Below are 27,027 nucleotides of genomic sequence, written 5' to 3'. Positions count from 1 at the left end.
TCCGGGCTCGCTTGCGTTGCCGCTGCTTCGCCCGACCGCCGGCTTCGACGACAAACGCGCTGCTAGGAGCGGCGCGCTGCGTTCCCACCGCCGGACGGGCACTCTCCGAGTTCGGGTTCGGGAATATTAACCCGATTCCCTTTCGATGCGAGGCCGGCCGCATCTGCTATTATATTTGCTACAACCGCTTTCGTGACGGATCCGGCGCCTTTCGTGGAAGCTTTCGCCCGCTTCTTATGACCGACTGACCCGTGCTCGACCGCCGTTGGCACGGAACCCTTCTCCACTTCGGTCTTCGAAGGTCTCGTTCGAATATTTGCTACTACCACCGAGATCTGCACCCGCGGTCGGCTTCACCCGGGCTCGCGCCCGCGGCTTCCATGCACGCCGCGGCGCCCTCCTACTCGACCGGGCATCGGAAAGTCGCCTCGCCGGCGATCGCGCAACCTGTCGCCCGGCCGGTCCGGCATCGGTCGCTCGCTCTAGCGCCATCCATTTTCGGGGCCGGTCGATTCGGCAGGTAAGTTGTTACACACTCCTGAGCGGATTCCGACTTCCGTGGCCACCGTCCTGCTGTCTATATCGACCGACACCCTTTCGGGGATCTAATGGGCGAAGCGTAGGGCACCTTAGCCGGACGTTCGGTTCATCCCACATCACCAGTTCTGCTTACCAAAAGTGGCCCACTTGGCACCGTGCATTCGTCGCAAGAAACGCGCAAAATAATAAAATTATCATTATTCCCAACGATTCGTAAACGGCCGCCTCCGTTCGGGAGAGGAGTAGCGGCCCGTTTCGCCCGTTCCGAGTTCGAGAGTAGATCGAGGCCGTCAACGTCCCCGGGGCCTCCAGTCGTTCGCTTTACCGGACGGAATTGCGTGTCGTTCTCCTGCTGGCGCCAGCTATCCTGAGGGAAACTTCGGAGGGAACCAGCTACTAGACGGCTCGATTGGTCTTTCGCCCCTACACCCGGTTCCGACGATCGATTTGCACGTCAGAGGCGCTTCGGACTTACACCAGAGTTTCCTCTGGCTTCGTCCCGACCGGGCGTGGATCGCCATCTTTCGGGTCCCCGGCCGCCTGCTACACCTGAGTCGGAGCGGGGACGCGCGCTTTCGAGCGCGAACGCGCGGGCCCGACCCGGGAACGATGCTTCGAAACGCCGCGTGTTACAAAAAAAGAAGCGAGCCGCCGCCACCACCACCGCTGATGCTGCAACAACCGACGAGATTAGACGACGGCGGCAGCAACTGCGGCGGCTGCTGCGACAGCGGCCCAACTCCCTTCCCCCGAGCGGCGACGTGTCACGTTCTCGCTTTCGCTGTGCCGTCGGAGTTCGCAAAGTGAAAGGCTCCAACGACTCGCAGTCGACTGGGACTCGTCGGTCCGTGTTTCAAGACGGGTCGGGTAGGTTGCCGATGCTCGTCGCTGACCGGCAGCAGCGGGCGGCTTTTCGGGCGATCCCGCCGACTCCTCCAACAACCACCGCTCCTGCTGCTGTAGCACCACGCGCAAAGACGAGGAGCAAGTAGAAGAAGTAGTAGAAGAAGAAGGAGCAGGCGGGCGGCCGCGTCGCTTTCGCGACTCGCTGCGTCGTGAGTGCTGAGGGCGAGGTGCGTTAGCCCGTCTCCGTCGGTTAGCCGACGACGGATCGGAGGGGAAGTGCGTCCGATGCCGGCGCCACGGAAATCGAGCGCCGACGAGGCGGCAGACGACCGCCCGCGGAAACGAGCGGCCGCCACCGACGCGTTCGTCGGCGACGACGGCGCCTTAGGAGGCGGGGGTGAAAGTGGCAGCGGACTGAGTCCCCTCGCGATCGCGGTGAGCGGTCCTACCCGTTTACCCCTGGGCGGTTTCACGGTCTCTTGAACTCTCTCTCCAAAGTTCTTTTCAACTTTCCCTCGCGGTACTTGTCGGCTATCGGACTCGTCCCCGTATTTAGCCTTGGATGGAGCTTACCACCCGCTTTGGGCTGCGTTCCCAAGCAACCCGACTCTCGGGCCGAAAAGAAACACCGCCGATCGCCGCCGGCTCCGAATGGGCCTGGCACCCGCTCTGGGCAGCCCCGATCGAGGGGACTCCGAACCTAGCCGGGCGAAACGATCGACCGTGTACGACCCTTGCGCCACAGCTCTCGACGACCGGCGCGGCCGACGAGATTCGGCGTTGGGCTTCTCCCGGTTCACTCGCCGTTACTTAGGGAATCCCGGTTGGTTTCTTTTCCTCCGCTTAGCGATATGCTTAAGTTCGGCGGGTAGTCTCGTCCGAGTCGAGGGCAGCATTAGCTTAGAAAAAAAAAAAAAAGTCGTCGCTGCGGCAAACCGCATTCGATTCGTCGTCGTCGTCGTCTTCGTCGGCCGGCACGAACGCTCGCAAACGAGATCCACAGAGCGGACACCGACCGAAGATGTAGACGGCTGCGGCGGCGGCGGCGGCAACGGCCGCCACGGAGTAATAAGAGGAGGCAACGACGGCGAGGGTGGCAGGCAGAAGAGTGCGCACGAACGGCGGACGGTGCGTTCCCTGCTGCTACTGCACATGTCGGCCGCTCCGTGGCAGGTGTCGCAGCGATGACGGTCTGGCATTGCGGGAAACGGAGGATCGAGCGGCGGCGCGCGCTCGCTAGTCGTGCCGGAAGCAGAAGCAGTAGCGAGAACGAAAGGCGAGCTGTTCACGCTGCCCGCCCGCTTCCCCGGCGCGCGCCCTTTCCTGCGACTCCCGACTCCCCGCCGCTGCTGCTGCTGCAACGGCGGACGGCTTTTTCGTGTCGTGACCGCCTCTCGACCGGACGGGGCCCCGGGACGATGGGATCCCGGGGCCGCAATGTGCGTTCGAGGTGTCGATGTTCACTGAGTCCTGCAATTCGCATCAGTTCACGCGGATAGCCGCGCTCTTCATCGACGGACGAGCCGAGTGATCCCCCGTCCAGGGTTTCGGTATTTGCTACTACTACTACTACTACTACTACTAGTAGTAGTGACTGACGACCGCCTACCGGTACTGCTGCTGCTGGCCGACGCGGGGGCGAGGAAAGGAAGGAAGACGAGAGAGATATTGAGGTTCGTGGAGCCGCAAAGCGTGCAGCACCGTCGGCCTAGCGCACTGTATTCGGGCGGACGCAGGCTGGGTGAAAACTGCGCGGTCGGCAGCTGCTACTGCTACAGCAGAGAGAGAACGAGAAGGAAGCATAACGACAGCGGAAACGATTTGCGGGCTTCGTTCACCGCTGATGACGCCGCTTCTACTTGCTCGTTGCTCGTTGCTCGGCTGAGGCTGCACTGTTAGAGGGCCGACGAGTGCGAGGGGGCCCGGCCGCGGCTTACGAAACCGGCAGGATGGCGCCGGAAAGGCGAGGAGGAGGCGACGACGACGGCGATGTTGGCCGGCCGACGCCAGGAAGGAAGACGAGAGAGATATTGATGTTCGTGGAGCCGCAAAGCGTGCAGCACCGTCGGCCTAGCGCACTGTATTCGGGCGGACGCAGGCTGGGTGAAAACTGCGCGGTCGGCAGCTGCCAGAGAGAGAACGAGAAGGAAGCATAACGACAGCGGAAACGATTTGCGGGCTTCGTTCACCGCTGATGACGCCGCTTCTACTTGCTCGTTGCTCGGCTGAGGCTGAGGCTGCACTGTTAGAGGGCCGACGAGTGCGAGGGGGCCCGGCCGCGGCTTACGAAACCGGCTGGATGGCGCCGGAAAGGCGAGGAGGAGGCGAGAGAGATATTGAGGTTCGTGGAGCCGCAAAGCGTGCAGCACCGTCGGCCTAGCGCACTGTATTCGGGCGGACGCAGGCTGGGTGAAAACTGCGCGGTCGGTAGCTGCTACTGCTACAGCAGAGAGAGAAGGAAGCATAACGACAGCGGAAACGATTTGCGGGCTTCGTCCACCGCTGATGACGCCGCTTCTACTTGCTCGTTGCTCGGCTGAGGCTGAGGCTGCACTGTTAGAGGGCCGACGAGTGCGAGGGGGCCCGGCCGCGACTTACGAAACCGGCTGGCTGGCGCCGGAAAGGCGAGGAGGAGGAGACGGAGGAGCGGAGCAGGGCTGCTGCTGCTGCGTTAATGATCCTTCCGCAGGTTCACCTACGGAAACCTTGTTACGACATTTACTTCCTCTAAGCGATCGGGTTCGGTCGTCTTCTCCGGGCCATCAGAGAACGCGCCGACGACGGCGCGGAACGCCGCCGCGCGTAAGCGAACTCGTCGGCCAGATCCGAGGACCTCACCGGACCGTTCGATCGGTAGTAGCGACGGGCGGTGTGTACAAAGGGCAGGGACGTGATCGACGCGGGCTGATGACCCGCGCCTACCGGGAATTCCTCGTTCACGGGGTTGGTTCCAGGCCCCGATCCCTATCACGGGAGGTGGTTCAGAGGTTTCCCGACCCTCTCGGGCCGGGGGAGACGCGCCCGCTGATACCTCCAGTGTAGCGCGCGTGCGGCCCCGGACATCTAAGGGCATCACAGACCTGTTATCGCTCCGCCTCGTGCGGCTTTCTGCCGCGCGTCCCTCTAAGAAGCGCTGCGTTCGCCAACCGACTGGCCCGGGCGCGACGGCGTGCCGCCGCCGGGATCACGCGGGCCGAGCCGACCGGGTCACCGCCGCCGCTCCGCAACCGACGCCGCAACCACGCCGCGTGCGAACCGCCATCCCAGACCAACCCGCACACCAACCCGCGAGGAGCGGAGCACGAAAGGCTGCTAAGAAGGCAGTTGCCGGACGCGGCCGCAGCGCCGGACGCGAAGGAGAGCGGCGGCAACGGCAAGCCCGGGCCGCGCGCGGAGCTACCGACGATGGCTTCGGCGCCGCCTCGCTACCGGAAAAGCACTAATCGACGCGCTAGTTAGCAGGCCGGAGTCTCGTTCGTTATCGGAATCAACCAGACGGATCGCTCCACCAACTAAGAACGGCCATGCACCACCACCCACCGAATCGAGAAAGAGCTATCGATCTGTCAATCCTACCGGTGTCCGGACCGGGTGACTTTTCCCGTGTTGAGTCAAATTAAGCCGCAGGCTCCACTCCTGGTGGTGCCCTTCCGTCAATTCCTTTAAGTTTCTGTTTTGCAACCATACTCCCCCCGGAACCGACTATGGTTTCCCGCGCAGGCTCCCCGCCGGGTCATCGAAGCGAACGCCGGCGGAGCGCCAGTCGGCATCGTTTACGGTCGGAACTACGACGGTATCTGATCGTCTTCGAACCTCCGACTTTCGCTCTTGATCGAGGAAAACGTGCTTGCCACACGCCGTCGCTGCAGTGCGTCTTGCGACGATCCAAGAATTTCACCTCTAACGTCGCAATACGAGTGGCCCCGATCGCTCCCTTCGATCATTGCCTCGTCGTGAACGGAGACCGACGGATGACGCGCGGACGAGGCCATTTTCCATCATTCCATGCTTTTCGTATGCAAGCCGGCGGGGCTCGCTCTGAGCACTCTAATTTTTTCACAGTGAACGTACCGGCCGCCTCGGACACTCGGCGAAGAGCACCCTCGGAGGAACCGTGCGGGCCGAAACGACCGGGAGGTGGACGCGCTACCGAAACGCGTGCGAGCGGCGATGCCCCGGGCGACGCTCGACCCCCGTTTGTTTCCCCCGAACACCGCGAACCGCCGCAAGCGACGGAGGAGACGGCGGCAGCAGCGACGACGGCGGCGAGGCCGAACGATCGCGTGCCGATGCCGACCGACCGACCGAGAGGACGGAAGCGGAGGCTACGGAGGCGGGTGACGGGCTACCGGAGAGACCGTCGCAGCGACGATGCGCGCAGAGCTCCGCGGCCCGACCGCGCACGCACCGGCGAATAGGGCCGGGAGTGCGAACGGACGACCGAAGCGGACGCGCGCGAGGCACGCCCGCGACGGCGCCGTCGCCCCGAACGTGCTGGGGCACGTTTTCGAGACCCGAATTCCGACTACGAGCTTTTCAAACGCAACAATTTTAATATACGCTACCGGAGCTGGAATTACCGCGGCTGCTGGCACCAGACTTGCCCTCCGGTCGATCCTCGTTAACGGATTTGAAGTGTACTCATTCCGATCGCGGGGCCTCGACAGAGTCCCGCGTCGTTATTTTTCGTCACTACCTCCCCGTGCCGGGAGTGGGTAATTTGCGCGCCTGCTGCCTTCCTTGGATGTGGTAGCCGTTTCGCATGCTCCCTCTCCGGAATCGAACCCTGATTCCCCGTTACCCGTTGCCACCACGGTCGGCACTTACCGGGCCGTCGACAGTTGATAGGGCGGACTCGCGGGGGACCCGTCGCGCGAAGGCTAGTCGATACTAGCCCGTGCGATCGTACTGACAGTTATCCAGAGTCACCAAAATCGAAGGGGCGTGAAGCCGACGCACGCCTAGACCCGCGCGCGTGCGAAGCACGGCGACGGCGGCTGCTGCGACGGCCCGTACGCGTCGGTCTCAGTCTAATATTTGCGCCGCGACCAATGCGGAAGGCCGACCGTATCGTCGCGACCGGCGGCGGCGGGAACTGGCGAGCAGTCCCGGAACCAACCCGGCCGAGCGGGCGCCGGCGACGACCGGCAGCGGCTGGGACGACGCCGAGCACGCGGAGGCGCTGCGGCGACGAAGACCGCTGCTGCTGCCGGAAGCCGTTTTTCGGCCCGACGCCCGGGTGCGACCTGCGATCGCGCCTTCGGTTGCATGTATTAGCTCTAGAATTGCCACAGTTATCCACTCTCCTCGCGGTGAGGAATACGGTCCCGAGGATTAGGTCCGGTTCCTGAGCCATTCGCGGTTTCACCATTCGTTTACGGCATGAACTTACACTTGCATGGCTTAAGCTTTGAGACAAGCATATGACTACTGGCAAGATCAACCAGGTATCGTCGTCGTCGTCGTCGCTGTAGTAGCGTCACCGTCGCGTCGGTCGGCTGAGAGCGGAAGTCGAGGCGGAAGTCCCGCTGCTGCCATCGCCGCCGCCGCCGCGCGGAGAGCAAACGAAAGCGAAGAGGAGGAGGAGACTGAAAAATCGCGGCCGCCGCTGCTGCGGTAGCCGTTCGTTCGTACGTACGTTACTCGTCCTAATCCGCCGCTCTGCTGTAGCAGCGGAAAAGCGCGCCAGACGGAAGAAAAAGAGTTCGCCGAGTCGAAACGGTTTGCGATCCGACTGCCGCACACCGGGCCGCTGCGGTAGGACGGGCGCCGGTGCGGGTTGAAGAAGCGAGGCGGTTTCTGGCTGCTGCTGCCGCCGCCGCGCGAGAAGGACGACGCGCGGGGAAGCGAGCGAGCCGAAACGATGCGACAGCACGGGCTGCGGTCAACGAAAAGCGTGTGTGCGATGACGAAAACGGCGTTGTCGGCAGCCGCCGAACGAGCCAAAGCAACGACGATGCCGGGATGGGCGAGCGCGAGGAGATTGCGGGGGGCACCACCGCCGCGAAACCCGGAGTTGAAGCCACGGTTGTTGATCCGTCCCGGTCTAGCGGGACGAAAACACAGCACCGCTCTCTTTCGGTGACGTCGCGTCGCCTGTGGCGGATCGGGAAGCGACAACTAACCCGTCCGCCACGCCGGTGGCGACGCGACACGAGGTCAGCGGCGTAACCTGACCGGGTCCTCGAAGACGACGTCGACGAGGCCGCGGGTCGGCGAGGAGGAGGACACCGATCGGTCGATGGTGACAGCACGAACAGGCGAGCAGGCGGCTGTCGGCGGGGCGAGCGAGCGAGCGAATCTGACGCGGCGCGGGGCGCGGAACAACGTCGTCAGCGAAGGCGAGGGAGCTCATTACGAGGCGGCGGGCGTGTGGTCGGCGGAAGAATCGTGGACGCGCCGGCCGTGTAGAATCAATCGAGCGGCGGGTTAAGCGGGTCCGACCGTCAGCAGAAAGGAGAGGCGAGGACATCCCTTCCGGTCGGAGTGCTTGGCGTAGGCGAGGAAGAGGAGTAGGAGGATACCGATCGGTCGATGGTGAAAGCACGAACAGGCGGGCAGGCGGCTGTCGGCGGGCGAACGAGCGAAACTGACGCGGCGCGCGGCGCGGAACGACGGCGTCAGCGAGGGCGAGGGGCTCGTTACGAGGCGGCGGGCGGGTGGTCGACGGAAGAATCGTGGACGCGCCGGCCGTGTAGAATCAATCGAGCGGCGGGTTGAGCGGGTCCGACCGTCAGCAGAAAGGAGAGGCGAGGACATCCCTTCCGGTCGGAGTGCTTGGCGTAGGCGAGGAAGAGGAGGAGGAGGATACCGATCGGTCGATGGTGACAGCACGAACAGGCAGGCAGGCGGCTGTCGGCGGGCGAACGAGCGAATCTGACGCGGCGCGGGGCGCGGAACGACGGCGTCAGCGAGGGCGAGGGGCTCGTTACGAGGCGGCGGGCGGGTGGGCGGCGGAAGAATCGTGGACGCGCCGGCCGTGTAGAATCAATCGAGCGGCGGGTTAAGCGGGTCCGACCGTCAGCAGAAAGGAGAGGCGAGGACATCCCTTCCGGTCGGAGTGCTTGGCGTAGGCGAGGAAGAGGAGGATACCGATCGGTCGATGGTGACAGCACGAACAGGCGGGCAGGCGGCTGTCGGCGGGCGAACGAAACTGACGCGGCGCGGGGCGCGGAACGACGGCGTCAGCGAGGGCGAGGGGCTCGTTACGAGGCGGCGGGCGGGTGGTCGGCGGAAGAATCGTGGACGCGCCGGCCGTGTAGAATCAATCGAGCGGCGGGTTAAGCGGGTCCGACCGTCAGCAGAAAGGAGAGGCGAGGACATCCCTTCCGGTCAGAGTGCTTGGCGTAGGCGACGAAGAGGAGGAGGAGGATACTGATCGGTCGATGGTGACAGCACGAACAGGCGGGCAGGCGGCTGTCGGCGGGCGAACGAGCGAATCTGACGCGGCGCGGGGCGCGGAACGACGGCGTCAGCGAGGGCGAGGGGCTCGTTACGAGGCGGCGGGCGGGTGGGCGACGGAAGAATCGTGGACGCGCCGGCCGTGTAGAATCAATCGAGCGGCGGGTTAAGCGGGTCCGACCGTCAGCAGAAAGGAGAGGCGAGGACATCCCTTCCGGTCGGAGTGCTTGGCGTAGGCGAGGAAGAGGAGGGGGAGGATACCGATCGGTCGATGGTGACAGCACGAACAGGCGGGCAGGCGGCTGTCGGCGGGCGAACGAGCGAATCTGACGCGGCGCGGGGCGCGGAACGACGGCGTCAGCGAGAGCGAGGGGCTCGTTACGAGGCGGCGGGCGGGTGGTCGGCGGAAGAATCGTGGACGCGCCGGCCGTGTAGAATCAATCGAGCGGCGGGTTAAGCGGGTCCGACCGTCAGCAGAAAGGAGAGGCGAGGACATCCCTTCCGGTCGGAGTGCTTGGCGTAGGCGAGGAAGAGGAGGATACCGATCGGTCGATGGTGACAGCACGAACAAGCGGGCAGGCGGCTGTCGGCGGGCGAACGAGCGAAACTGACGCGGCGCGGGGCGCGGAACGACGGCGTCAGCGAGGGCGAGGGGCTCGTTACGAGGCGGCGGGCGGGTGGTCGGCGGAAGAATCGTGGACGCGCCGGCCGTGTAGAATCAATCGAGCGGCGGGTTAAGCGGGTCCGACCGTCAGCAGAAAGGAGAGGCGAGGACATCCCTTCCGGTCAGAGTGCTTGGCGTAGGCGACGAAGAGGAGGTGGAGGATACCGATCGGTCGATGGTGACAGCACGAACAGGCGGGCAGGCGGCTGTCGGCGGGCGAACGAGCGAATCTGACGCGGCGCGGGGCGCGGAACGTCGGCGTCAGCGAGGGCGAGGGGCTCGTTACGAGGCGGCGGGCGGGTGGTCGACGGAAGAATCGTGGACGCGCCGGCCGTGTAGAATCAATCGAGCGGCGGGTTAAGCGGGTCCGACCGTCAGCAGAAAGGAGAGGCGAGGACATCCCTTCCGGTCGGAGTGCTTGACGTAGGCGAGGAAGAGGAGTAGGAGGATACCGATCGGTCGATGGTGACAGCACGAACAGGCGGGCAGGCGGCTGTCGGCGGGCGAACGAGCGAATCTGACGCGGCGCGGGGCGCGGAACGACGGCGTCAGCGAGGGCGAGGGGCTCGTTACGAGGCGGCGGGCGGGTGGGCGACGGAAGAATCGTGGACGCGCCGGCCGTGTAGAATCAATCGAGCGGCGGGTTAAGCGGGTCCGACCGTCAGCAGAAAGGAGAGGCGAGGACATCCCTTCCGGTCGGAGTGCTTGGCGTAGGCGAGGAAGAGGAGTAGGAGGATACCGATCGGTCGATGGTGACAGCACGAACAGGCGGGCAGGCGGGTGTCGGCGGGGGAACGAGCGAAACTGACGCGGCGCGGGGCGCGGAACGACGGCGTCAGCGAGGGCGAGGGGCTCGTTACGAGGCGGCGGGCGGGTGGTCGGCGGAAGAATCGTGGACGCGCCGGCCGTGTAGAATCAATCGAGCGGCGGGTTAAGCGGGTCCGACCGTCAGCAGAAAGGAGAGGCGAGGACATCCCTTCCGGTCAGAGTGCTTGGCGTAGGCGACGAAGAGGAGGAAGAGGATACCGATCGGTCGATGGTGACAGCACGAACAGGCGTGCAGGCGGCTGTCGGCGGGCGAACGAGCGAATCTGACGCGGCGCGGGGTGCGGAACGACGGCGTCAGCGAGGGCGAGGGGCTCGTTACGAGGCGGCGGGCGGGTGGTCGACGGAAGAATCGTGGACGCGCCGGCCGTGTAGAATCAATCGAGCGGCGGGTTAAGCGGGTCCGACCGTCAGCAGAAAGGAGAGGCGAGGACATCCCTTCCGGTCGGAGTGCTTGGCGTAGGCGAGGAAGAGGAGTAGGAGGATACCGATCGGTCGATGGTGACAGCACGAACAGGCGGGCAGGCGGCTGTCGGCGGGCGAACGAGCGAATCTGACGCGGCGCGGGGCGCGGAACGACGGCGTCAGCGAGGGCGAGGGGCTCGTTACGAGGCGGCGGGCGGGTGGGCGACGGAAGAATCGTGGACGCGCCGGCCGTGTAGAATCAATCGAGCGGCGGGTTAAGCGGGTCCGACCGTCAGCAGAAAGGAGAGGCGAGGACATCCCTTCCTGTCGGAGTGCTTGGCGTAGGCGAGGAAGAGGAGGAGGAGGATACCGATCGGTCGATGGTGACAGCACGAACAGGCGGGCAGGCGGCTGTCGGCGGGCGAACGAGCGAATCTGACGCGGCGCGGGGCGCGGAACGACGGCGTCAGCGAGGGCGAGGGGCTCGTTACGAGGCGGCGGGCGGGTGGTCGGCGGAAGAATCGTGGACGCGCCGGCCGTGTAGAATCAATCGAGCGGCGGGTTAAGTGGGTCCGACCGTCAGCAGAAAGGAGAGGCGAGGACATCCCTTCCGGTCGGAGTGCTTGGCGTAGGCGAGGAAGAGGAGTAGGAGGATACCGATCGGTCGATGGTGACAGCACGAACAGGCGGGCAGGCGGCTGTCGGCGGGCGAACGAGCGAAACTGACGCGGCGCGGGGCGCGGAACGACGGCGTCAGCGAGGGCGAGGGGCTCGTTACGAGGCGGCGGGCGGGTGGTCGGCGGAAGAATCGTGGACGCGCCGGCCGTGTAGAATCAATCGAGCGGCGGGTTAAGCGGGTCCGACCGTCAGCAGAAAGGAGAGGCGAGGACATCCCTTCCGGTCGGAGTGCTTGGCGTAGGCGAGGAAGAGGAGGGGGAGGATACCGATCGGTCGATGGTGACAGCACGAACAGGCGGGCAGGCGGCTGTCGGCGGGCGAACGAGCGAATCTGACGCGGCGCGGGGCGCGGAACGACGGCGTCAGCGAGGGCGAGGGGCTCGTTACGAGGCGGCGGGCGGGTGGTCGGCGGAAGAATCGTGGACATGCCGGCCGTGTAGAATCAATCGAGCGGCGGGTTAAGCGGGTCCGACCGTCAGCAGAAAGGAGAGGCGAGGACATCCCTTCCGGTCGGAGTGCTTGGCGTAGGCGAGGAAGAGGAGTAGGAGGATACCGATCGGTCGATGGTGACAGCACGAACAGGCGGGCAGGCGGCTGTCGGCGGGCGAACGAGCGAATCTGACGCGGCGCGGGGCGCTGAACGACGGCGTCAGCGAGAGCGAGGGGCTCGTTACGAGGCGGCGGGCGGGTGGTCGGCGGAAGAATCGTGGACGCGCCGGCCGTGTAGAATCAATCGAGCGGCGGGTTAAGCGGGTCCGACCGTCAGCAGAAAGGAGAGGCGAGGACATCCCTTCCGGTCGGAGTGCTTGGCGTAGGCGAGGAAGAGGAGGATACCGATCGGTCGATGGTGACAGCACGAACAGGCGGGCAGGCGGCTGTCGGCGGGCGAACGAGCGAAACTGACGCGGCGCGGGGCGCGGAACGACGGCGTCAGCGAGGGCGAGGGGCTCGTTACGAGGCGGCGGGCGGGTGGTCGGCGGAAGAATCGTGGACGCGCCGGCCGTGTAGAATCAATCGAGCGGCGGGTTAAGCGGGTCCGACCGTCAGCAGAAAGGAGAGGCGAGGACATCCCTTCCGGTCGGAGTGCTTGGCGTAGGCGAGGAAGAGGAGGTGGAGGATACCGATCGGTCGATGGTGACAGCACGAACAGGCGGGCAGGCGGCTGTCGGCGGGCGAACGAGCGAATCTGACGCGGCGCGGGGCGCGGAACGACGGCGTCAGCGAGGGCGAGGGGCTCGTTAAGAGGCGGCGGGCGGGTGGTCGGCGGAAGAATCGTGGACGCGCCGGCCGTGTAGAATCAATCGAGCGGCGGGTTAAGCGGGTCCGACCGTCAGCAGAAAGGAGAGGCGAGGACATCCCTTCCGGTCAGAGTGCTTGGCGTAGGCGACGAAGGGGAGGAGGAGGATACCGATCGGTCGATCGTGACAGCACGAACAGGCGGGCAGGCGGCTGTCGGCGGGCGAACGAGCGAATCTGACGCGGCGCGGGGCGCGGAACGACGGCGTCAGCGAGGGCGAGGGGCTCGTTACGAGGCGGCGGGCAGGTGGGCGACGGAAGAATCGTGGACGCGCCGGCCGTGTAGAATCAATCGAGCGGCGGGTTAAGCGCGTCCGACCGTCAGCAGAAAGGAGAGGCGAGGACATCCCTTCCGGTCAGAGTGCTTGGCGTAGGCGAGGAAGAGGAGGTGGAGGATACCGATCGGTCGATGGTGACAGCACGAACAGGCGGGCAGGCGGCTGTCGGCGGGCGAACGAGCGAATCTGACGCGGCGCGGGGCGCGGAACGACGGCGTCAGCGAGGGCGAGGGGCTCGTTACGAGGCGGCGGGCGGGTGGTCGGCGGAAGAATCGTGGACGCGCCGGCCGTGTAGAATCAATCGAGCGGCGGGTTAAGCGGGTCCGACCGTCAGCAGAAAGGAGAGGCGAGGACATCCCTTCCGGTCAGAGTGCTTGGCGTAGGCGACGAAGAGGAGTAGGAGGATACCGATCGGTCGATCGTGACAGCACGAACAGGCGGGCAGGCGGCTGTCGGCGGGCGAACGAGCGAATCTGACGCGGCGCGGGGCGCGGAACGACGGCGTCAGCGAGGGCGAGGGGCTCGTTACGAGGCGGCGGGCGGGTGGGCGACGGAAGAATCGTGGACGCGCCGGCCGTGTAGAATCAATCGAGCGGCGGGTTAAGCGGGTCCGACCGTCAGCAGAAAGGAGAGGCGAGGACATCCCTTCCGGTCAGAGTGCTTGGCGTAGGCGACGAAGAGGAGGGGGAGGATACCGATCGGTCGATGGTGACAGGCAGCCAGGCGGCTGTCGGCGGGCGAACGAGCGAATCTGACGCGGCGCGGGGCGCGGAACGACGGCGTCAGCGAGGGCGAGGGGCTCGTTACGAGGCGGCGGGCGGGTGGTCGGCGGAAGAATCGTGGACGCTCCGGCCGTGTAGAATCAATCGAGCGGCGGGTTAAGCGGGTCCGACCGTCAGCAGAAAGGAGAGGCGAGGACATCCCTTCCGGTCGGAGTGCTTGGCGTAGGCGAGGAAGTGGAGTAGGAGGATACCGATCGGTCGATGGTGACAGCACGAACAGGCGGGCAGGCGGCTGTCGGCGGGCGAACGAGCGAAACTGACGCGGCGCGGGGCGCGGAACGACGGCGTCAGCGAGGGCGAGGGGCTCGTTACGAGGCGGCGGGCGGGTGGTCGGCGGAAGAATCGTGGACGCGCCGGCCGTGTAGAATCAATCGAGCGGCGGGTTAAGCGGGTCCGACCGTCAGCAGAAAGGAGAGGCGAGGACATCCCTTCCGGTCGGTGTGCTTGGCGTAGGCGAGGAAGAGGAGGAGGAGGATACCGATCGGTCGATGGTGACAGCACGAACAGGCGGGCAGGCGGCTGTCGGCGGGCGAACGAGCGAATCTGACGCGGCGCGGGGCGCGGAACGACGGCGTCAGCGAGGGCGAGGGGCTCGTTACGAGGCGGCGGGCGGGTGGTCGGCGTAAGAATCGTGGACATGCCGGCCGTGTAGAATCAATCGAGCGGCGGGTTAAGCGGGTCCGACCGTCAGCAGAAAGGAGAGGCGAGGACATCCCTTCCGGTCAGAGTGCTTGGCGTAGGCGACGAAGAGGAGGAGGAGGATACCGATCGGTCGATGGTGACAGCACGAACAGGCGGGCAGGCGGCTGTCGGCGGGCGAACGAGCGAATCTGACGCGGCGCGGGGCGTGGAACGACGGCGTCAGCGAGGGCGAGGGGCTCGTTACGAGGCGGCGGGCGGGTGGGCGACGGAAGAATCGTGGACGCGCCGGCCGTGTAGAATCAATCGAGCGGCGGGTTAAGCGGGTCCGACCGTCAGCAGAAAGGAGAGGCGAGGACATCCCTTCCGGTCGGAGTGCTTGGCGTAGGCGAGGAAGAGGAGTAGGAGGATACCGATTGGTCGATGGTGACAGCACGAACAGGCGGGCAGGCGGCTGTCGGCGGGCGAACGAGCGAATCTGACGCGGCGCGGGGCGCGGAACGACGGCGTCAGCGAGGGCGAGGGGCTCGTTACGAGGCGGCGGGCGGGTGGTCGGCGGAAGAATCGTGGACGCGCCGGCCGTGTAGAATCAATCGAGCGGCGGGTTAAGCGGGTCCGACCGTCAGCAGAAAGGAGAGGCGAGGACATCCCTTCCGGTCGGAGTGCTTGGCGTAGGCGACGAAGAGGAGGAAGAGGATACCGATCGGTCGATGGTGACAGCACGAACAGGCGTGCAGGCGGCTGTCGGCGGGCGAACGAGCGAATCTGACGCGGCGCGGGGCGCGGAACGACGGCGTCAGCGAGGGCGAGGGGCTCGTTACGAGGCGGCGGGCGGGTGGTCGACGGAAGAATCGTGGACGCGCCGGCCGTGTAGAATCAATCGAGCGGCGGGTTAAGCGGGTCCGACCGTCAGCAGAAAGGAGAGGCGAGGACATCCCTTCCGGTCGGAGTGCTTGGCGTAGGCGAGGAAGAGGAGTAGGAGGATACCGATCGGTCGATGGTGACAGCACGAACAGGCGGGCAGGCGGCTGTCGGCGGGCGAACGAGCGAATCTGACGCGGCGCGGGGCGCGGAACGACGGCGTCAGCGAGGGCGAGGGGCTCGTTACGAGGCGGCGGGCGGGTGGGCGACGGAAGAATCGTGGACGCGCCGGCCGTGTAGAATCAATCGAGCGGCGGGTTAAGCGGGTCCGACCGTCAGCAGAAAGGAGAGGCGAGGACATCCCTTCCTGTCGGAGTGCTTGGCGTAGGCGAGGAAGAGGAGGAGGAGGATACCGATCGGTCGATGGTGACAGCACGAACAGGCGGGCAGGCGGCTGTCGGCGGGCGAACGAGCGAATCTGACGCGGCGCGGGGCGCGGAACGACGGCGTCAGCGAGGGCGAGGGGCTCGTTACGAGGCGGCGGGCGGGTGGTCGGCGGAAGAATCGTGGACGCGCCGGCCGTGTAGAATCAATCGAGCGGCGGGTTAAGCGGGTCCGACCGTCAGCAGAAAGGAGAGGCGAGGACATCCCTTCCGGTCGGAGTGCTTGGCGTAGGCGAGGAAGAGGAGTAGGAGGATACCGATCGGTCGATGGTGACAGCACGAACAGGCGGGCAGGCGGCTGTCGGCGGGCGAACGAGCGAAACTGACGCGGCGCGGGGCGCGGAACGACGGCGTCAGCGAGGGCGAGGGGCTCGTTACGAGGCGGCGGGCGGGTGGTCGGCGGAAGAATCGTGGACGCGCCGGCCGTGTAGAATCAATCGAGCGGCGGGTTAAGCGGGTCCGACCGTCAGCAGAAAGGAGAGGCGAGGACATCCCTTCCGGTCGGAGTGCTTGGCGTAGGCGAGGAAGAGGAGGGGGAGGATACCGATCGGTCGATGGTGACAGCACGAACAGGCGGGCAGGCGGCTGTCGGCGGGCGAACGAGCGAATCTGACGCGGCGCGGGGCGCGGAACGACGGCGTCAGCGAGGGCGAGGGGCTCGTTACGAGGCGGCGGGCGGGTGGTCGGCGGAAGAATCGTGGACATGCCGGCCGTGTAGAATCAATCGAGCGGCGGGTTAAGCGGGTCCGACCGTCAGCAGAAAGGAGAGGCGAGGACATCCCTTCCGGTCGGAGTGCTTGGCGTAGGCGAGGAAGAGGAGTAGGAGGATACCGATCGGTCGATGGTGACAGCACGAACAGGCGGGCAGGCGGCTGTCGGCGGGCGAACGAGCGAATCTGACGCGGCGCGGGGCGCTGAACGACGGCGTCAGCGAGAGCGAGGGGCTCGTTACGAGGCGGCGGGCGGGTGGTCGGCGGAAGAATCGTGGACGCGCCGGCCGTGTAGAATCAATCGAGCGGCGGGTTAAGCGGGTCCGACCGTCAGCAGAAAGGAGAGGCGAGGACATCCCTTCCGGTCGGAGTGCTTGGCGTAGGCGAGGAAGAGGAGGATACCGATCGGTCGATGGTGACAGCACGAACAGGCGGGCAGGCGGCTGTCGGCGGGCGAACGAGCGAATCTGACGCGGCGCGGGGCGCGGAACGTCGGCGTCAGCGAGGGCGAGGGGCTCGTTACGAGGCGGCGGGCGGGTGGTCGACGGAAGAATCGTGGACGCGCCGGCCGTGTAGAATCAATCGAGCGGCGGGTTAAGCGGGTCCGACCGTCAGCAGAAAGGAGAGGCGAGGACATCCCTTCCGGTCGGAGTGCTTGACGTAGGCGAGGAAGAGGAGTAGGAGGATACCGATCGGTCGATGGTGACAGCACGAACAGGCGGGCAGGCGGCTGTCGGCGGGCGAACGAGCGAATCTGACGCGGCGCGGGGCGCGGAACGACGGCGTCAGCGAGGGCGAGGGGCTCGTTACGAGGCGGCGGGCGGGTGGGCGACGGAAGAATCGTGGACGCGCCGGCCGTGTAGAATCAATCGAGCGGCGGGTTAAGCGGGTCCGACCGTCAGCAGAAAGGAGAGGCGAGGACATCCCTTCCGGTCGGAGTGCTTGGCGTAGGCGAGGAAGAGGAGTAGGAGGATACCGATCGGTCGATGGTGACAGCACGAACAGGCGGGCAGGCGGGTGTCGGCGGGGGAACGAGCGAAACTGACGCGGCGCGGGGCGCGGAACGACGGCGTCAGCGAGGGCGAGGGGCTCGTTACGAGGCGGCGGGCGGGTGGTCGGCGGAAGAATCGTGGACGCGCCGGCCGTGTAGAATCAATCGAGCGGCGGGTTAAGCGGGTCCGACCGTCAGCAGAAAGGAGAGGCGAGGACATCCCTTCCGGTCAGAGTGCTTGGCGTAGGCGACGAAGAGGAGGAAGAGGATACCGATCGGTCGATGGTGACAGCACGAACAGGCGTGCAGGCGGCTGTCGGCGGGCGAACGAGCGAATCTGACGCGGCGCGGGGTGCGGAACGACGGCGTCAGCGAGGGCGAGGGGCTCGTTACGAGGCGGCGGGCGGGTGGTCGACGGAAGAATCGTGGACGCGCCGGCCGTGTAGAATCAATCGAGCGGCGGGTTAAGCGGGTCCGACCGTCAGCAGAAAGGAGAGGCGAGGACATCCCTTCCGGTCGGAGTGCTTGGCGTAGGCGAGGAAGAGGAGTAGGAGGATACCGATCGGTCGATGGTGACAGCACGAACAGGCGGGCAGGCGGCTGTCGGCGGGCGAACGAGCGAATCTGACGCGGCGCGGGGCGCGGAACGACGGCGTCAGCGAGGGCGAGGGGCTCGTTACGAGGCGGCGGGCGGGTGGGCGACGGAAGAATCGTGGACGCGCCGGCCGTGTAGAATCAATCGAGCGGCGGGTTAAGCGGGTCCGACCGTCAGCAGAAAGGAGAGGCGAGGACATCCCTTCCTGTCGGAGTGCTTGGCGTAGGCGAGGAAGAGGAGGAGGAGGATACCGATCGGTCGATGGTGACAGCACGAACAGGCGGGCAGGCGGCTGTCGGCGGGCGAACGAGCGAAACTGACGCGGCGCGGGGCGCGGAACGACGGCGTCAGCGAGGGCGAGGGGCTCGTTACGAGGCGGCGGGCGGGTGGTCGGCGGAAGAATCGTGGACGCGCCGGCCGTGTAGAATCAATCGAGCGGCGGGTTAAGCGGGTCCGACCGTCAGCAGAAAGGAGAGGCGAGGACATCCCTTCCGGTCGGAGTGCTTGGCGTAGGCGAGGAAGAGGAGGAGGAGGATACCGATCGGTCGATGGTGACAGCACGAACAGGCGGGCAGGCGGCTGTCGGCGGGCGAACGAGCGAATCTGACGCGGCGCGGGGCGCGGAACGACGGCGTCAGCGAGGGCGAGGGGCTCGTTACGAGGCGGCGGGCGGGTGGTCGGCGGAAGAATCGTGGACATGCCGGCCGTGTAGAATCAATCGAGCGGCGGGTTAAGCGGGTCCGACCGTCAGCAGAAAGGAGAGGCGAGGACATCCCTTCCGGTCAGAGTGCTTGGCGTAGGCGACGAAGAGGAGGAGGAGGATACCGATCGGTCGATGGTGACAGCACGAACAGGCGGGCAGGCGGCTGTCGGCGGGCGAACGAGCGAATCTGACGCGGCGCGGGGCGCGGAACGACGGCGTCAGCGAGGGCGAGGGGCTCGTTACGAGGCGGCGGGCGGGTGGGCGACGGAAGAATCGTGGACGCGCCGGCCGTGTAGAATCAATCGAGCGGCGGGTTAAGCGGGTCCGACCGTCAGCAGAAAGGAGAGGCGAGGACATCCCTTCCGGTCGGAGTGCTTGGCGTAGGCGAGGAAGAGGAGTAGGAGGATACCGATCGGTCGATGGTGACAGCACGAACAGGCGGGCAGGCGGCTGTTGGCGGGCGAACGAGCGAATCTGACGCGGCGCGGGGCGCGGAACGACGGCGTCAGCGAGGGCGAGGGGCTCGTTACGAGGCGGCGGGCGGGTGGTCGGCGGAAGAATCGTGGACGCGCCGGCCGTGTAGAATCAATCGAGCGGCGGGTTAAGCGGGTCCGACCGTCAGCAGAAAGGAGAGGCGAGGACATCCCTTCCGGTCAGAGTGCTTGGCGTAGGCGACGAAGAGGAGGGGGAGGATACCGATCGGTCGATGGTGACAGCACGAACAGGCGGGCAGGCGGCTGTCGGCGGGCGAACGAGCGAATCTGACGCGGCGCGGGGCGCGGAACGACGGCGTCAGCGAGGGCGAGGGGCTCGTTACGAGGCGGCGGGCGGGTGGGCGACGGAAGAATCGTGGACGCGCCGGCCGTGTAGAATCAATCGAGCGGCGGGTTAAGCGGGTCCGACCGTCAGCAGAAAGGAGAGGCGAGGACATCCCTTCCGGTCAGAGTGCTTGGCGTAGGCGACGAAGAGGAGGGGGAGGATACCGATCGGTCGATGGTGACAGCACGAACAGGCGGGCAGGCGGCTGTCGGCGGGCGAACGAGCGAATCTGACGCGGCGCGGGGCGCGGAACGACGGCGTCAGCGAGGGCGAGGGGCTCGTTAAGAGGCGGCGGGCGGGTGGTCGGCGGAAGAATCGTGGACGCGCCGGCCGTGTAGAATCAATCGAGCGGCGGGTTAAGCGGGTCCGACCGTCAGCAGAAAGGAGAGGCGAGGACATCCCTTCCGGTCAGAGTGCTTGGCGTAGGCGACGAAGGGGAGGAGGAGGATACCGATCGGTCGATCGTGACAGCACGAACAGGCGGGCAGGCGGCTGTCGGCGGGCGAACGAGCGAAACTGACGCGGCGCGCGGCGCGGAACGACGGCGTCAGCGAGGGCGAGGGGCTCGTTACGAGGCGGCGGGCGGGTGGTCGACGGAAGAATCGTGGACGCGCCGGCCGTGTAGAATCAATCGAGCGGCGGGTTGAGCGGGTCCGACCGTCAGCAGAAAGGAGAGGCGAGGACATCCCTTCCGGTCGGAGTGCTTGGCGTAGGCGAGGAAGAGGAGGAGGAGGATACCGATCGGTCGATGGTGACAGCACGAACAGGCAGGCAGGCGGCTGTCGGCGGGCGAACGAGCGAATCTGACGCGGCGCGGGGCGCGGAACGACGGCGTCAGCGAGGGCGAGGGGCTCGTTACGAGGCGGCGGGCGGGTGGTCGGCGGAAGAATCGTGGACGCGCCGGCCGTGTAGAATCAATCGAGCGGCGGGTTAAGCGGGTCCGACCGTCAGCAGAAAGGAGAGGCGAGGACATCCCTTCCGGTCGGAGTGCTTGGCGTAGGCGAGGAAGAGGAGGATACCGATCGGTCGATGGTGACAGCACGAACAGGCGGGCAGGCGGCTGTCGGCGGGCGAACGAAACTGACGCGGCGCGGGGCGCGGAACGACGGCGTCAGCGAGGGCGAGGGGCTCGTTACGAGGCGGCGGGCGGGTGGTCGGCGGAAGAATCGTGGACGCGCCGGCCGTGTAGAATCAATCGAGCGGCGGGTTAAGCGGGTCCGACCGTCAGCAGAAAGGAGAGGCGAGGACATCCCTTCCGGTCAGAGTGCTTGGCGTAGGCGACGAAGAGGAGGAGGAGGATACTGATCGGTCGATGGTGACAGCACGAACAGGCGGGCAGGCGGCTGTCGGCGGGCGAACGAGCGAATCTGACGCGGCGCGGGGCGCGGAACGACGGCGTCAGCGAGGGCGAGGGGCTCGTTACGAGGCGGCGGGCGGGTGGGCGACGGAAGAATCGTGGACGCGCCGGCCGTGTAGAATCAATCGAGCGGCGGGTTAAGCGGGTCCGACCGTCAGCAGAAAGGAGAGGCGAGGACATCCCTTCCGGTCGGAGTGCTTGGCGTAGGCGAGGAAGAGGAGGGGGAGGATACCGATCGGTCGATGGTGACAGCACGAACAGGCGGGCAGGCGGCTGTCGGCGGGCGAACGAGCGAATCTGACGCGGCGCGGGGCGCGGAACGACGGCGTCAGCGAGAGCGAGGGGCTCGTTACGAGGCGGCGGGCGGGTGGTCGGCGGAAGAATCGTGGACGCGCCGGCCGTGTAGAATCAATCGAGCGGCGGGTTAAGCGGGTCCGACCGTCAGCAGAAAGGAGAGGCGAGGACATCCCTTCCGGTCGGAGTGCTTGGCGTAGGCGAGGAAGAGGAGGATACCGATCGGTCGATGGTGACAGCACGAACAAGCGGGCAGGCGGCTGTCGGCGGGCGAACGAGCGAAACTGACGCGGCGCGGGGCGCGGAACGACGGCGTCAGCGAGGGCGAGGGGCTCGTTACGAGGCGGCGGGCGGGTGGTCGGCGGAAGAATCGTGGACGCGCCGGCCGTGTAGAATCAATCGAGCGGCGGGTTAAGCGGGTCCGACCGTCAGCAGAAAGGAGAGGCGAGGACATCCCTTCCGGTCAGAGTGCTTGGCGTAGGCGACGAAGAGGAGGTGGAGGATACCGATCGGTCGATGGTGACAGCACGAACAGGCGGGCAGGCGGCTGTCGGCGGGCGAACGAGCGAATCTGACGCGGCGCGGGGCGCGGAACGTCGGCGTCAGCGAGGGCGAGGGGCTCGTTACGAGGCGGCGGGCGGGTGGTCGACGGAAGAATCGTGGACGCGCCGGCCGTGTAGAATCAATCGAGCGGCGGGTTAAGCGGGTCCGACCGTCAGCAGAAAGGAGAGGCGAGGACATCCCTTCCGGTCGGAGTGCTTGACGTAGGCGAGGAAGAGGAGTAGGAGGATACCGATCGGTCGATGGTGACAGCACGAACAGGCGGGCAGGCGGCTGTCGGCGGGCGAACGAGCGAATCTGACGCGGCGCGGGGCGCGGAACGACGGCGTCAGCGAGGGCGAGGGGCTCGTTACGAGGCGGCGGGCGGGTGGGCGACGGAAGAATCGTGGACGCGCCGGCCGTGTAGAATCAATCGAGCGGCGGGTTAAGCGGGTCCGACCGTCAGCAGAAAGGAGAGGCGAGGACATCCCTTCCGGTCGGAGTGCTTGGCGTAGGCGAGGAAGAGGAGTAGGAGGATACCGATCGGTCGATGGTGACAGCACGAACAGGCGGGCAGGCGGGTGTCGGCGGGGGAACGAGCGAAACTGACGCGGCGCGGGGCGCGGAACGACGGCGTCAGCGAGGGCGAGGGGCTCGTTACGAGGCGGCGGGCGGGTGGTCGGCGGAAGAATCGTGGACGCGCCGGCCGTGTAGAATCAATCGAGCGGCGGGTTAAGCGGGTCCGACCGTCAGCAGAAAGGAGAGGCGAGGACATCCCTTCCGGTCAGAGTGCTTGGCGTAGGCGACGAAGAGGAGGAAGAGGATACCGATCGGTCGATGGTGACAGCACGAACAGGCGTGCAGGCGGCTGTCGGCGGGCGAACGAGCGAATCTGACGCGGCGCGGGGTGCGGAACGACGGCGTCAGCGAGGGCGAGGGGCTCGTTACGAGGCGGCGGGCGGGTGGTCGACGGAAGAATCGTGGACGCGCCGGCCGTGTAGAATCAATCGAGCGGCGGGTTAAGCGGGTCCGACCGTCAGCAGAAAGGAGAGGCGAGGACATCCCTTCCGGTCGGAGTGCTTGGCGTAGGCGAGGAAGAGGAGTAGGAGGATACCGATCGGTCGATGGTGACAGCACGAACAGGCGGGCAGGCGGCTGTCGGCGGGCGAACGAGCGAATCTGACGCGGCGCGGGGCGCGGAACGACGGCGTCAGCGAGGGCGAGGGGCTCGTTACGAGGCGGCGGGCGGGTGGGCGACGGAAGAATCGTGGACGCGCCGGCCGTGTAGAATCAATCGAGCGGCGGGTTAAGCGGGTCCGACCGTCAGCAGAAAGGAGAGGCGAGGACATCCCTTCCTGTCGGAGTGCTTGGCGTAGGCGAGGAAGAGGAGGAGGAGGATACCGATCGGTCGATGGTGACAGCACGAACAGGCGGGCAGGCGGCTGTCGGCGGGCGAACGAGCGAATCTGACGCGGCGCGGGGCGCGGAACGACGGCGTCAGCGAGGGCGAGGGGCTCGTTACGAGGCGGCGGGCGGGTGGTCGGCGGAAGAATCGTGGACGCGCCGGCCGTGTAGAATCAATCGAGCGGCGGGTTAAGTGGGTCCGACCGTCAGCAGAAAGGAGAGGCGAGGACATCCCTTCCGGTCGGAGTGCTTGGCGTAGGCGAGGAAGAGGAGTAGGAGGATACCGATCGGTCGATGGTGACAGCACGAACAGGCGGGCAGGCGGCTGTCGGCGGGCGAACGAGCGAAACTGACGCGGCGCGGGGCGCGGAACGACGGCGTCAGCGAGGGCGAGGGGCTCGTTACGAGGCGGCGGGCGGGTGGTCGGCGGAAGAATCGTGGACGCGCCGGCCGTGTAGAATCAATCGAGCGGCGGGTTAAGCGGGTCCGACCGTCAGCAGAAAGGAGAGGCGAGGACATCCCTTCCGGTCGGAGTGCTTGGCGTAGGCGAGGAAGAGGAGGGGGAGGATACCGATCGGTCGATGGTGACAGCACGAACAGGCGGGCAGGCGGCTGTCGGCGGGCGAACGAGCGAATCTGACGCGGCGCGGGGCGCGGAACGACGGCGTCAGCGAGGGCGAGGGGCTCGTTACGAGGCGGCGGGCGGGTGGTCGGCGGAAGAATCGTGGACATGCCGGCCGTGTAGAATCAATCGAGCGGCGGGTTAAGCGGGTCCGACCGTCAGCAGAAAGGAGAGGCGAGGACATCCCTTCCGGTCGGAGTGCTTGGCGTAGGCGAGGAAGAGGAGTAGGAGGATACCGATCGGTCGATCGTGACAGCACGAACAGGCGGGCAGGCGGCTGTCGGCGGGCGAACGAGCGAATCTGACGCGGCGCGGGGCGCTGAACGACGGCGTCAGCGAGAGCGAGGGGCTCGTTACGAGGCGGCGGGCGGGTGGTCGGCGGAAGAATCGTGGACGCGCCGGCCGTGTAGAATCAATCGAGCGGCGGGTTAAGCGGGTCCGACCGTCAGCAGAAAGGAGAGGCGAGGACATCCCTTCCGGTCGGAGTGCTTGGCGTAGGCGAGGAAGAGGAGGATACCGATCGGTCGATGGTGACAGCACGAACAGGCGGGCAGGCGGCTGTCGGCGGGCGAACGAGCGAAACTGACGCGGCGCGGGGCGCGGAACGACGGCGTCAGCGAGGGCGAGGGGCTCGTTACGAGGCGGCGGGCGGGTGGTCGGCGGAAGAATCGTGGACGCGCCGGCCGTGTAGAATCAATCGAGCGGCGGGTTAAGCGGGTCCGACCGTCAGCAGAAAGGAGAGGCGAGGACATCCCTTCCGGTCGGAGTGCTTGGCGTAGGCGAGGAAGAGGAGGTGGAGGATACCGATCGGTCGATGGTGACAGCACGAACAGGCGGGCAGGCGGCTGTCGGCGGGCGAACGAGCGAATCTGACGCGGCGCGGGGCGCGGAACGACGGCGTCAGCGAGGGCGAGGGGCTCGTTAAGAGGCGGCGGGCGGGTGGTCGGCGGAAGAATCGTGGACGCGCCGGCCGTGTAGAATCAATCGAGCGGCGGGTTAAGCGGGTCCGACCGTCAGCAGAAAGGAGAGGCGAGGACATCCCTTCCGGTCAGAGTGCTTGGCGTAGGCGACGAAGGGGAGGAGGAGGATACCGATCGGTCGATCGTGACAGCACGAACAGGCGGGCAGGCGGCTGTCGGCGGGCGAACGAGCGAATCTGACGCGGCGCGGGGCGCGGAACGACGGCGTCAGCGAGGGCGAGGGGCTCGTTACGAGGCGGCGGGCAGGTGGGCGACGGAAGAATCGTGGACGCGCCGGCCGTGTAGAATCAATCGAGCGGCGGGTTAAGCGCGTCCGACCGTCAGCAGAAAGGAGAGGCGAGGACATCCCTTCCGGTCAGAGTGCTTGGCGTAGGCGAGGAAGAGGAGGTGGAGGATACCGATCGGTCGATGGTGACAGCACGAACAGGCGGGCAGGCGGCTGTCGGCGGGCGAACGAGCGAATCTGACGCGGCGCGGGGCGCGGAACGACGGCGTCAGCGAGGGCGAGGGGCTCGTTACGAGGCGGCGGGCGGGTGGTCGGCGGAAGAATCGTGGACGCGCCGGCCGTGTAGAATCAATCGAGCGGCGGGTTAAGCGGGTCCGACCGTCAGCAGAAAGGAGAGGCGAGGACATCCCTTCCGGTCAGAGTGCTTGGCGTAGGCGACGAAGAGGAGTAGGAGGATACCGATCGGTCGATCGTGACAGCACGAACAGGCGGGCAGGCGGCTGTCGGCGGGCGAACGAGCGAATCTGACGCGGCGCGGGGCGCGGAACGACGGCGTCAGCGAGGGCGAGGGGCTCGTTACGAGGCGGCGGGCGGGTGGGCGACGGAAGAATCGTGGACGCGCCGGCCGTGTAGAATCAATCGAGCGGCGGGTTAAGCGGGTCCGACCGTCAGCAGAAAGGAGAGGCGAGGACATCCCTTCCGGTCAGAGTGCTTGGCGTAGGCGACGAAGAGGAGGGGGAGGATACCGATCGGTCGATGGTGACAGGCAGCCAGGCGGCTGTCGGCGGGCGAACGAGCGAATCTGACGCGGCGCGGGGCGCGGAACGACGGCGTCAGCGAGGGCGAGGGGCTCGTTACGAGGCGGCGGGCGGGTGGTCGGCGGAAGAATCGTGGACGCTCCGGCCGTGTAGAATCAATCGAGCGGCGGGTTAAGCGGGTCCGACCGTCAGCAGAAAGGAGAGGCGAGGACATCCCTTCCGGTCGGAGTGCTTGGCGTAGGCGAGGAAGTGGAGTAGGAGGATACCGATCGGTCGATGGTGACAGCACGAACAGGCGGGCAGGCGGCTGTCGGCGGGCGAACGAGCGAAACTGACGCGGCGCGGGGCGCGGAACGACGGCGTCAGCGAGGGCGAGGGGCTCGTTACGAGGCGGCGGGCGGGTGGTCGGCGGAAGAATCGTGGACGCGCCGGCCGTGTAGAATCAATCGAGCGGCGGGTTAAGCGGGTCCGACCGTCAGCAGAAAGGAGAGGCGAGGACATCCCTTCCGGTCGGTGTGCTTGGCGTAGGCGAGGAAGAGGAGGAGGAGGATACCGATCGGTCGATGGTGACAGCACGAACAGGCGGGCAGGCGGCTGTCGGCGGGCGAACGAGCGAATCTGACGCGGCGCGGGGCGCGGAACGACGGCGTCAGCGAGGGCGAGGGGCTCGTTACGAGGCGGCGGGCGGGTGGTCGGCGTAAGAATCGTGGACATGCCGGCCGTGTAGAATCAATCGAGCGGCGGGTTAAGCGGGTCCGACCGTCAGCAGAAAGGAGAGGCGAGGACATCCCTTCCGGTCAGAGTGCTTGGCGTAGGCGACGAAGAGGAGGAGGAGGATACCGATCGGTCGATGGTGACAGCACGAACAGGCGGGCAGGCGGCTGTCGGCGGGCGAACGAGCGAATCTGACGCGGCGCGGGGCGTGGAACGACGGCGTCAGCGAGGGCGAGGGGCTCGTTACGAGGCGGCGGGCGGGTGGGCGACGGAAGAATCGTGGACGCGCCGGCCGTGTAGAATCAATCGAGCGGCGGGTTAAGCGGGTCCGACCGTCAGCAGAAAGGAGAGGCGAGGACATCCCTTCCGGTCGGAGTGCTTGGCGTAGGCGAGGAAGAGGAGTAGGAGGATACCGATTGGTCGATGGTGACAGCACGAACAGGCGGGCAGGCGGCTGTCGGCGGGCGAACGAGCGAATCTGACGCGGCGCGGGGCGCGGAACGACGGCGTCAGCGAGGGCGAGGGGCTCGTTACGAGGCGGCGGGCGGGTGGTCGGCGGAAGAATCGTGGACGCGCCGGCCGTGTAGAATCAATCGAGCGGCGGGTTAAGCGGGTCCGACCGTCAGCAGAAAGGAGAGGCGAGGACATCCCTTCCG

At 66.6% G+C, this 27,027-nt stretch overlaps 1 protein-coding gene, 1 non-coding gene and 2 pseudogenes across 4 annotated transcripts in view; all 4 read right to left on the bottom strand.

Moving 5' to 3' along the window:
* The window catches only part of LOC149131382 (large subunit ribosomal RNA), a 6,123-nt pseudogene extending 3,845 nt beyond the window's left edge, over positions 1 to 2,278 (bottom strand).
* The window catches only part of LOC106869635 (uncharacterized), a 272,331-nt gene that overhangs the window by 176,509 nt on the left and 68,795 nt on the right, over positions 1 to 27,027 (bottom strand). The window lies entirely within an intron of this gene.
* Positions 2,775 to 2,933, bottom strand: LOC149131381 (5.8S ribosomal RNA). The gene has a single exon (XR_016238033.1). It is a non-coding gene; the product is annotated as a 5.8S ribosomal RNA (ribosomal RNA).
* LOC149131380 (small subunit ribosomal RNA) lies at positions 4,059 to 6,836 on the bottom strand (annotated as a pseudogene).

Source organism: Octopus bimaculoides, chromosome 22 (genome assembly GCF_046866305.1).
Source record: "Octopus bimaculoides isolate indiv1 chromosome 22, ASM4686630v1, whole genome shotgun sequence".
Lineage (NCBI taxonomy): Eukaryota > Metazoa > Mollusca > Cephalopoda > Octopoda > Octopodidae > Octopus > Octopus bimaculoides.
This window is presented reverse-complemented; position numbering and strand designations above follow the sequence as displayed.